This window comes from Apus apus, chromosome 2, assembly GCF_020740795.1.
Source record: "Apus apus isolate bApuApu2 chromosome 2, bApuApu2.pri.cur, whole genome shotgun sequence".
Classification (NCBI taxonomy): domain Eukaryota; kingdom Metazoa; phylum Chordata; class Aves; order Apodiformes; family Apodidae; genus Apus; species Apus apus.
In genome coordinates this window covers 35,725,161-35,735,613 of record NC_067283.1, presented here as the reverse complement: position 1 = coordinate 35,735,613, position 10,453 = coordinate 35,725,161, and the positions used below count along the sequence as shown (strand labels likewise).

At 39.4% G+C, this 10,453-nt stretch overlaps 1 long non-coding RNA gene across 1 annotated transcript; it reads right to left on the bottom strand.

Annotated features, from left to right (window-relative positions):
• Positions 1–445: 445 nt before the first annotated feature.
• LOC127381626 (uncharacterized) lies at positions 446–9,980 on the bottom strand. Its single transcript, XR_007888771.1, has 3 exons — positions 8,298–9,980; positions 2,936–3,031; positions 446–1,073 (listed from the first exon to the last, which is right to left on the bottom strand). It is a non-coding gene; the product is annotated as an uncharacterized LOC127381626 (long non-coding RNA).
• Between the last annotated feature and the right edge of the window lie 473 nt (positions 9,981–10,453).

The following is a 10,453-nucleotide window of genomic DNA, read 5'->3' as shown; positions in this document are numbered from 1 at the left end:
CAGGTTGCCCTTTGAGTTTTGGAGCAAAGATCGCTGCTTCCACAGCACATCCCAGCCAAGGAACAGTAACTCCACATCAGGAATCCAGCTGCTCTCCCAAATGATATTGCACTGCAATACCACAAAGCCACAGGGCTGTTCAAAACACCCACGATCAGCCAACTCCATTCCCCTGCCAGAGATCAGAAAACAAGAACACACTCAGCCTTCTCTGCTCGGTGCTTCCAGCAGTTCACCCGCCCAATTATGCTGGGGTCTGTCCACATCTGTTTCACAGTGCTCCTCTCACTGGCTTAATTGTACATGCTTCCTGATATCCAAGACAAACCACAAGGAACCACTTGTGTAAAGTTAGCTAATGAAGAAAGGAGAAAAGAAAGACTACAAAATATCAGCATTTTCAACAAAAATAAATGTAAAATAATCTTTATTTCTGTGTCACAGGAATAAATATACTATAAGTTCTCTCTTTGCAGATGTTGCTAATTATGCACATTTAATTTTTTTATTTTTTTTTTTACTTAAAAAATCTGCAATCTTCACTCTAAATCTTGGACTTGCCTGTAACAATGACTTTTATTGAATAAAAAAAGATGTCAGCAAGAGTTTGTTTTTGGTGAAACTGAGGACAAACATGCTGCTCCTTTAATAATCCATTAATTCTCTAATAACATCCGTTAGGGAGACTGGCTACTTCCACTGATTGTTTTAGTACTTGACTGCAAACAATAGGCTTACCCATACAACAAATCAGGTTAAACTTCAGAAGTCATCACTTGCAGGACCTTGACTGTGCTGCTCATCTAAGATGTGAAACAATGCTGCTCTTTCATGTGCAGTGCTGCAGAAGGGCCCCGAGGACCTCCCAAGGCTTTCCTGACAGCAAGCCACCAGAGACATTTGCCAGGATTCAGTCCTCAGCTGAGCACAGTAAATAACAATAGCATTTCTGTCCTCAAAGATCTTGGCTTCTCTGTAAGTGTTGTTGTAGAGTCCTCACCACTCTTCACTAGAACAGCATTGATCACAACTATAGGAAAGGTTCAGCCAGGAGATAAGAGCTGTCAGAAGTACTGGGGGGAAGAAAGGGATAGAGAAATGGATATTATGAAGGGACACACTTCAGCTACTGGAAAAGGCAGTGTACAGCAAAAGCCTAATTTTCCTCTTAAATTGTGTTATTTATAAAAGAGCAGAAGGCTGCTTAAAATAAATGGAAGGTAAATACAAGCCAGAAAAAAGCCCCACTGCCCTGCACAGCACGTCACTGGCCCATGGAATCCATCATGGCACCAGGTCAGCGAGCTGCTGTAGCTTCCTGCAGAGAGAGGCTGCCGATACTACATCCCTTGTCTGTCCTTGCATGTGGCAAACCTGACACGTGATGAAAACAACAATTTCTACCTGCAGTTCCCTCTGCCTGACATATGTACAGTTTGCCGCATGCAAGGGGGCATGTAGTCTCTCCTGCAAGTCTTAATACAACTGAAAACAGAGACCAGATTATTTCAGTCAGGATTATTTTAATTGGGACTCTACATAAAAGGAGTTCAACCACAGACACACACTGCAATGTTGTCATTCAACCAACTTGACATTTGTTGGTCTTAATTAAATTCCTGACTGTACCCAAGCATAGAATCATAGAATCATTTAGGATGGAAAAGACCTTTAAGATCTTGGAGTCCAGCTGTTAACGCTGCCAAGCCCACAACTAAACCATGTCCCTAAGCACCACACCTACACCTCTGTTAAACACCTCCAGGGAGGATGACTCCACCACTTCCCCAGGAAACCTGTTACAGTGCCTGACCACCCTTTTGGTGAATAATTTGTCCTAATATCCAATCTAAACCTCCCCTGGTATAACTTGAGGCCATTTCCTCTTGTCCTCTCACACGTTACTTGGGAGACCAACCCTTGCCGCACTACAACCTCTTTTCAGGTACTTGTAGAGAGCAATTAGTTCTCCCCTCAGCCTCCTTTTCTCCATACTAAACAACCCCAGTTCCCTCAGCTGCTCCTCATTAAACTTGCTCTCTAGACCTTTCAATAGCTTTGCTGCTGTTCTCCAGACATGTTCCAGCACTATTTCTTGTAGTGAGGGGCCCAAAACTGAACACAGTAGTTTAGGTGTGGCCTCCCCAGTGCGGAACACAGGGAGACGATCACTTCCATAGTCCTGCTGGCCACACTATTCCTGATACAATCACACAGGATAGCTACATCCTACAGCCAGCAACACAAAGGTCAAACAGGAAGCTTGGGACAGTGCATCCCACCACTGTCCTCATTTCTCACGAAGGTGCCAGCTGCAGCTGAAAAATGTGGGTTCTGCAGGGGGACCCTGTCCCAGTGGTCCTTTGCAGCAGAGCCTGGAGCAGGAGAGCTGGCAGATGTTTACCCATTTGACTGAGCCAGCTATTGTCTAGTGCCTCAAGTTCCTGCAGGCCAGCAATTAAGACAGAAATCTGGAAACCTACAGAATAGTTAGCAGCTTCTGGTCATGGTGGTGATTGGATTAGAGGAGTGAGGGCTGTCTGGAAGGATACAGCACTGGCTGCTCTGGGGATTTAAACTGATTGCCCAGCCAAAGGAAAATGAGTGTGGTGGCTGTGGTTTTCTTTCCATTAACATTATCTTACAGTTTATGTCCTACAAAAATTGGCATAGCTGACAAATCCTGGGACCGAGGCCCAAAACTGATTTCATGTGAAGCCTGAACTTTCTCTCACCCTTTGAAATCCAGGTTTTCCTACTCAGTGTCAAGGTGAAGGGACAGGGTAATGCACTAATGTTTCTCCTCCTGCATTTTATTCTTGTTTGGTGTGAATGCCAGAAATCCTGGGACCTAGAGATATTTTAATAAACCTACTAATATTCTCATGTGAATAACTACATTTTGAACATATGTCCAGAAGAGAGAACCTCATACCTTAGAAAGTCAGATATAGAAATTTTCTTCTCAAAGTCTAGTTAAACAGGTGTGGAGAATGGCCCGTCTTCTCTCCCCGCTAGTGACATCATCAGTCTGCAACAACAGGAAAAAAGTCTTGGATGGAAGTACATTTCATTTTTTTTTAAAAGGTGAATTTCATTATTTGAAAGTAATAGCCTGGATTAGAATCTTTTGTGCCACAACTTAACAAAACACAAATGATACAGGGTTTAACCCACATGCTGTTGGACATGAACACAGCTGTGAGGTTAAAGAAAAGCTGTCATTCCGGAATGTAAATGAGATTTTATTTTATTACAGTTTAGTGGGTTTTACTCTTTATTAAACAATAAATATTAGCTAATGGACCTCCTTGCTCATGTTTATATATAGCTGGAAGAATAATTCAGATGTCATTTGATACTGGACGTACCTAGCTGTGCTGAAGCTGTAGGCAATCCAAAACGTATGGAATTAACTATCCTCATTTTTTACATGTTTATTCCATTCGCATTTTTTTAGCTGAGCAAATGGTATAGGAATAATTAATTTTCGAATGTCCACTTAGTAAAGTGTAGGGGGTTGTTCTTTTTTTTTAACGTACCTTAACAATATGGGGAGAAATTTTCAAAATCCACTATTATCCTATTCTCAAAAGCAACTTGGATGCATAGCATAAATCACTCATTCAAAAAAAAAACCAAAAAACAAAATAAGAGAGAATTTCAGTCTTTGTATTGTTCCAAGGCACTTGAAATAGTTTTCCTAATTGCCACTTCAAAATCCTCTACTAGCCAATCAAAGAAATTCAGGAACTTCAGCCCATACCCTTTTTGTGCTGTGTGGTGTTTTGGAGGTAAGCAAAATTTGCTCTGTACCTCAGTAGGCTGCAAGACATATTCAGTGCTATGCACTGAAAAACAGCTAAGCAGGAAAAATTACCTATTGAATCATAAGTATTCTGTCCCTGATTAACACTGAAGAAGTGCCACTGCATGATCTGAGAAGGCACTGAATTACTTACTAATACCTCCTAGATGCAGTGAACTATTTATGACTGCTCTCCTGAGCAAAGACGTTGTAGGAGCAGACTGGGGGTTGGCCCAGGATGGATGGCAGAGTTTGAGTTACTAAACGGGGCCATCAGGGTGTGTTCAGAGTTGCTACAGGCAGCTGACTGCACTTAATTGCCAGCATTGGTGAGATTTTAGGCTGAAAAATAAACTTCAGAGAGGGTGAAGCACTAGAATTTGGGCTGATAAAAACTGGTGACCTGCAATCCCTGCAGCTGGAGAGAGACAACTTAATTCAGGGTGGATGGACAGCTGTTAGCAGATTCCCTTAACACACGCCTGGGTACGCTGGGGATACCAGCTTGGAAATCGAGTTGCTGCAGATCCTAGAAAACTTATCAAGTTCTGCTTGGAATAGTGGTTAACAGTGGCACTAATCCACTGTCCTCTGAATATGGCAGTTTTAGGGAAACTTTAGGAAAGGATCAGGGCTGCCCACTGATTTCTTGCTGAGTCTACAAAAAGCTGATGAAAACCAGGGCAATGTAGCTGTAAGTAGTTTTGGATTTGACAGGAGTCATGGCTTTTATCTTAGGATTGGGGTCAGCACTGCTTTCAGATGTGAACCAAAATCCTAAGAGGATCCATGAGCTAACTTCAAGAGTTTTAGAAACCACCTAACCATGCCTCAGAAGTGAGACTTGATAGAAGCAGGAGTCCTCCTGAGCTTCAAGCTGGGAAGATTAATGCAAGGGCTAGCTGTTATGATCAGCAACAAATCCTTTGCACACCAACTCTAACTAGGAACACTTCTCCCTTTTTACACACTTAAGTGGCAGGGGTCTCCCATGGGGTCTTGCCACTGAGCTGCCCTCAGATGAAATGGACCAGCAAGCATGAAGTTTCAGCTTGGATAAGCTGGAGACTCAGGTTTGTTACAGGGCTGAGTAGAAGGAAAGGGCTTTTTGTTATACTTAGGGCTAGTGTTTGCATCTTATTGTCAAAAACATAAATTTGACCTCACTGACCTGATTAGACCAAGAAGCTGCAGAATCTTTCCTGCTCATGCCAGCCTCAACCCAAACATTAACACTAAATCTGAAATCAGTGCCACACCTAGATTAGCCATCCCTGTCAAACTCTGAACTAAGCACATCTCAGTGGCTCCTGTTGGTGATGACACTTAAAAGACTCATTGATAACACCTAGATCTGGACAGCAGCACTGACTCAGTTATTAGTATCCCCCAATCCCTCACCTGGCCCCTCACAAGGCCTTTCCAAGCATCAGCTCCTTATGCTTCACCAGCAACCTCTGCCACAGCAAAAGCTAAGTGTGGCTTACTAGTCCCATGTAAAACACATTCAAAATACTTCCAACATTCCCTTTTAAATCCCACAGTAACATGGACTCAACCACTGTGTCAGCTTGACTTCTAGCTCTGAAAAATATTTGACCCTTTAAATCAAGTCTGCCCAGCTGAGATGAAAATACCATCTATAGGAAGCTAACAGGCATCAGGTCCAGCTCTAAGTCAAAAAGCTCTTTTCAAACCCAAGATCAATGCCACTGTCATAACCTTCCCTAACCTGACATAGCAACCTAACCTGAAGTCTAACCCTTGTCCTTATTGTGATGTATCAGAGTATCAGTTGCTATTTTTCATCCTTCAATCCAAATGTCTCTGGGTGTAGCATACCACAACTGTAATAAAACTGGGTGTGTTGGCACATTGTTGACTCTGAGTCACTGTTTAGCATCAAATCATCTAACTATCAAAAATGTATATTCTTAAAACTGTTAATTAACTTTGAAATGTACCTGTTGATGCTAAAGAATTAGTGTTAATCCACCTCACATCATCTCAAAGATACTTCTTCAAGATGGTGGGCATGCATTACCCCAGCCAGCCTGAAAAAAACACTGGATGTGATGGACTGATTTGGCTTGGAAGAAGATGGTGCCATGAAGATTAAAAAGACAGTATTAATCAGCTGCCCTTCCATGTGTTTCAGAGAAATTATCTCCTTGTCATGTGGAAATATCATTATAATGAGAATGACAGTAATTAAGTGGATGAAAAGTCCTTTTTTCTTTATTTATTCTTTGATGAAAATGATACTTTGATAAAATACCAGGAAGAAAAATGTCTGCATCTCACTTTCTGAAGTTGCCTAGACTTATGAAGAAAATGCTTAAATGTGAAAAGACTTTAAAAAAACTACTTAACATTACATATCTGTATATGAGCCCTAAGTCCTGCAGTGGTGAGGTATCAAGCATGGACAATTTTTGAAGGAAATGTAGTTAGTTCTAGAGTTAGGACTGTGGCCTTCATTCTGAGTCTGTAAGCTGAAGTTTGCAATAAATTGACCTGTTATTTAATATAGTCATAAAAATGCTTTTTTTTTAAAAAAAAATCTTATTCTATCCACTTAGCAGCAAATTTTCAGGCTGTGTATCTTGACTCAAGTTTATATATCTTGAGTTAGAGAGACTGGCAAAGTTCCTGAGTGAATTCTCAAACTCTCCAAGATCCTCACAGGCTGAAGTAATTCGTCTGATGAGGGAAGAGGCAGTATATCTCACCAGAAATTATTTTACTTGTTCTGTCATTGTGGAATGAGGTCTATTCTGCATTGCCTTCCAGATTATTTGCATTTCTCAAGTGGAAAACAGCCTGGTTATATTCAACTAAAATGTTTCCTGAGTTGACTGGACCTCCAGCTGACAGAGAACCAGTGCTTTTGGTTCTCATTCAGCTACTCCTTAGACTATTTGACAACTTTGACAGGCTGATTGAGAATTGTGTTGTTACAAAATTAAATTTTCATAGGTTACTGATATATATATATAAAGAGCTAATCTCTTCAATTTTAAGCTTTCTTTTCCCCAAAGCATCCAAGATGCTGAAAGTCAGTTTGATAAACTATAGTCATGATGAAAAAAAGATTACCTTTAATTAATACAATGTTAATATTGAAAAAGCAGAGGGAAGATACTGGAAATCTCTTTGTCTTCTTAAATGTTCTTCATAATCTAGAAACATGGCACCATTGTCTAGCTAACAGTAGCTGAGTGCCAAGACAGAGCATGTGTGTTCTTTCTCTATCAGTTTAACAGAATCAGTTTAATAAAAGTAGAGGATCAAAGAATTTCAGATGAGACAAAAAAGAACCAAGAAGCACTCAGTGTCAGCCAAGTCACACAGATCCGTTACATAGAATATATAAGCAACCAAAAAAGAGAGAAAAATTGTTTGCATAACTAACCCAACAGCAGTCAGTTCAGAAAGTAAACTAAGAAAACTTGATTCATAGGTTTATTGTGCAAGTAATAATTACTAATAAGACAGTATGATTTGTAAAATTAGGTTTAAAAAAACTGTATAAATGTTAATTAGCTTTAAATTGGTAGCAAAATATAAAAATATTATACAAATATAAAAATATTTAATATTATCTTAACATCATCTTAATTTATCAAGCAATCCAAATTACTTTAAGGGGAAACTATAGATACAAATGTTTGCAGTTGTTAGTGACACACTGGCCACCAACTTACAGCCTACCTTGCTGGAGACCACACCATAAAAATTCAAGTGTCATAGGTTGCTCCATGATGACTCTTTTGTTCTCTTTACTAAAAACAAGGCTGCAGAGACCATAATCTAAATCAAGGGTGGAATCCTGGAGACAGAAGACTCATAAAAGGTATTGCCACAATACCTCCTTGGACATGGCATCAGCTATCAATCCAGTGTGTCCACACAAAGCACCTGTGCAGGACATGAAATTCAGCCTGGGGTTTCAAGCAATTGAACTAAGTGTAAGTTTGTCCCAAATACAATTTTTCTCCAACTTTATTTTCTCAAAATACTACATATTTTTCTCCCAGAAACACCTTCAAGGTAGAGCTCATCCCACCTTACTAGAAACAAACTGAATGGACTGAACACTTGTGCTGAATGAAGACCTCATACATTCATGATTACTAATATGTTAGGACCATGAAAGTGAATAATTAAAGAGGTATTTCTGCTTCAGAAAAAGATCATCAGACTGAAGAGCCAATTACTTTGTCCTAGAATGTACTTTAGATCACATAACTGGTAACAAATACTAAACTAAGTGTCCTAACCTTTCAAGCACCCATAGAAACAAGACTGGTGAAAAGTCCAACCTAAATCAGTCCTCCTTTAGATCTAAATCAGTTTAGAGAGAACACTGAATAGCTCTTCCTGCAGCAATATGACCCAATTTCCTCTCAAAAGTCACCTAGTGTATTCTTCAAAGTTTTATATTTAAGGTTTTGGCCTCTATATCACAGAGTTTCAGGCAACTTACTTCTCACACTCATTAGTCCATCTTCTTTAGTTACTAAAGTAAAAGAAAACATAGAAAAAAACAGTCAATAAGAGACTTGACTAAGCTTCTAAATCCACAATTTTTAATGTTAGTTCAATAATGGATTTCCACATACCTAAGAATTGGTGAGGTTTTTTTTGCTAAGTAGTTCACACCATTATTGTGGATTAGCACAAAACAGACTTTGCACCCCCTTTATTTACAGGAAATAAAAGCTGACTCTGAATGAACCTGACAACGCAGCATGTGTGGCCAAGACCAGAGTTGAGACCAAGTATCAAGGCTTCTTTGGATAGAATATGCATTAACAGAACATCATTTGCAGATGTTCTTTATCCAGTTGGATTCCCTGGCTCTTCGCTATCTCTGCTCACACGAGCCATGGCCAAAAGAAACAAGTTGTCCTTTACTCAGCAAAGTGCGTTTGATGGTGCCGTGTGATGGGAGGCCTCCAAAGCAATGGTTCTCAGCATTCCAGCTAACTAGCTCTTCTAATTGGCTGTCTCCTCCCATCCCAGGATCTTCTCACAATAAATATAGTTAGGAAAAGTTGCATAAAATGCAGTATCAAGGATGTATCAGGGAGACTATGTGAAAGTAACATTGCCTTTCAAGCTGCATTCCTAGCATAGAAGACCAAGAGTTTATTTCCTCTTGGCAGATGTAGAATGTAAACAAGCGTTCTTGGTCATTCTGCAGCTTGATCATCTGTTTTTATGTGTTTTATATCCTGTCTCGTCATTAGCAAGTATTAGGATGGAAAGCACAAGAAGAAATACACAAGTTGGGGGCTGTGCTGGTGCTCCTCAAAGTATTAAAAGCTCTCAAGGACAGCCTGTTTCACCTTGCTCACATGCTCACTTAAAACAACTCCCCTGGATTAGGATCAGAAAGCCAAGTCCTGTTGGGGGTTTTTGCCTGTAGCAAGTATACACACTATATATATATGCTTCTACAGATGAAGCAGAAACTACTGAACAAAGATTGTGTTACCACAGGATCCCAAGACATATGCAATGCTTCATCTTTCTTACAACAACAGTTTATAACTCTCAGCCTTTTCGACAGGCTTTTGTAGAGTGTGTGGTGGCAACAGGTACACAGATGGTCTCTAGATCATTTTATATTAAACATCTATTGCAGCTACCTACTATCACTAAGACCTAGAGTTGCTGACCAATCCAATTACCTCTACTTCTCTGTCCTTACAAAGGTCAATTTAAGTCGTAGACTCACCTTTTATAGGGCTGCAGCTAGAAAAAAATAAGTCAGTGATTTAGATAAACTGCATAGTCTCCAGTATTTGGAGTGAAATTATCTGAGATTATTACAAGATGGCCTAAGTGTAGGATAATATTTAATATAGCTCTGGAACCCTGATCTACAACAGCTGCCTCCTAGATTAAGGCTTCTTTGGATATCTGAGATTTCTTGCCTTTTTCAATGAGATATAAAAGCCTTCAACTTCAGAATGGGCTCAGTTAAAGTAAACATACTTGTTTGATATTGTAGAAGAAAAGGAAATTACTATGAACAAACTGTGAAAAGGCTGTGCCCATTTATTTGATTCTCTAAAGTCCTTCATGCAAAATAAATGCATGTTTAAAAAAAAAATTGCATCCAGGAGAGCTCAATTTTAAATAAGAACTGTCATTAATTACAGTAAGTATTTATACATTAAATATTTTCAATGATAAATCACACATTTTTGAACTTGAGAAAAGCAAGATACACATCAGATGCAATATTATACCAGTCATCCAGGTGGTTCCTGTGAAACCTAGAACAAACTTACCTATAAGAATCTCCAAAGGGCAATACTGTCTGAGATGAAATGGCCATGTCTCTTCCCTTTAAACACATTACATTTTCCAATGCAATTCACCTGTGAATGTAGCTGCAAATTACAAGAATCCTACTAAAGTACTGTTTATAGCGTTATTTCACAGAACTAAGTCTTTGTTACACACATTACTAATAAGGCATAATGATTGCATACAACCTTGGTATAAGGAGTTAAGTGTTTGCATTTTTAATTTCCTGTACCTCTCTTGTATTTTTAACTTGGTTATTTGGAAAGCTGATACACATAAATCTTGAATGACTTGGGATGAAAAGTTAATAAAATTCAGTAA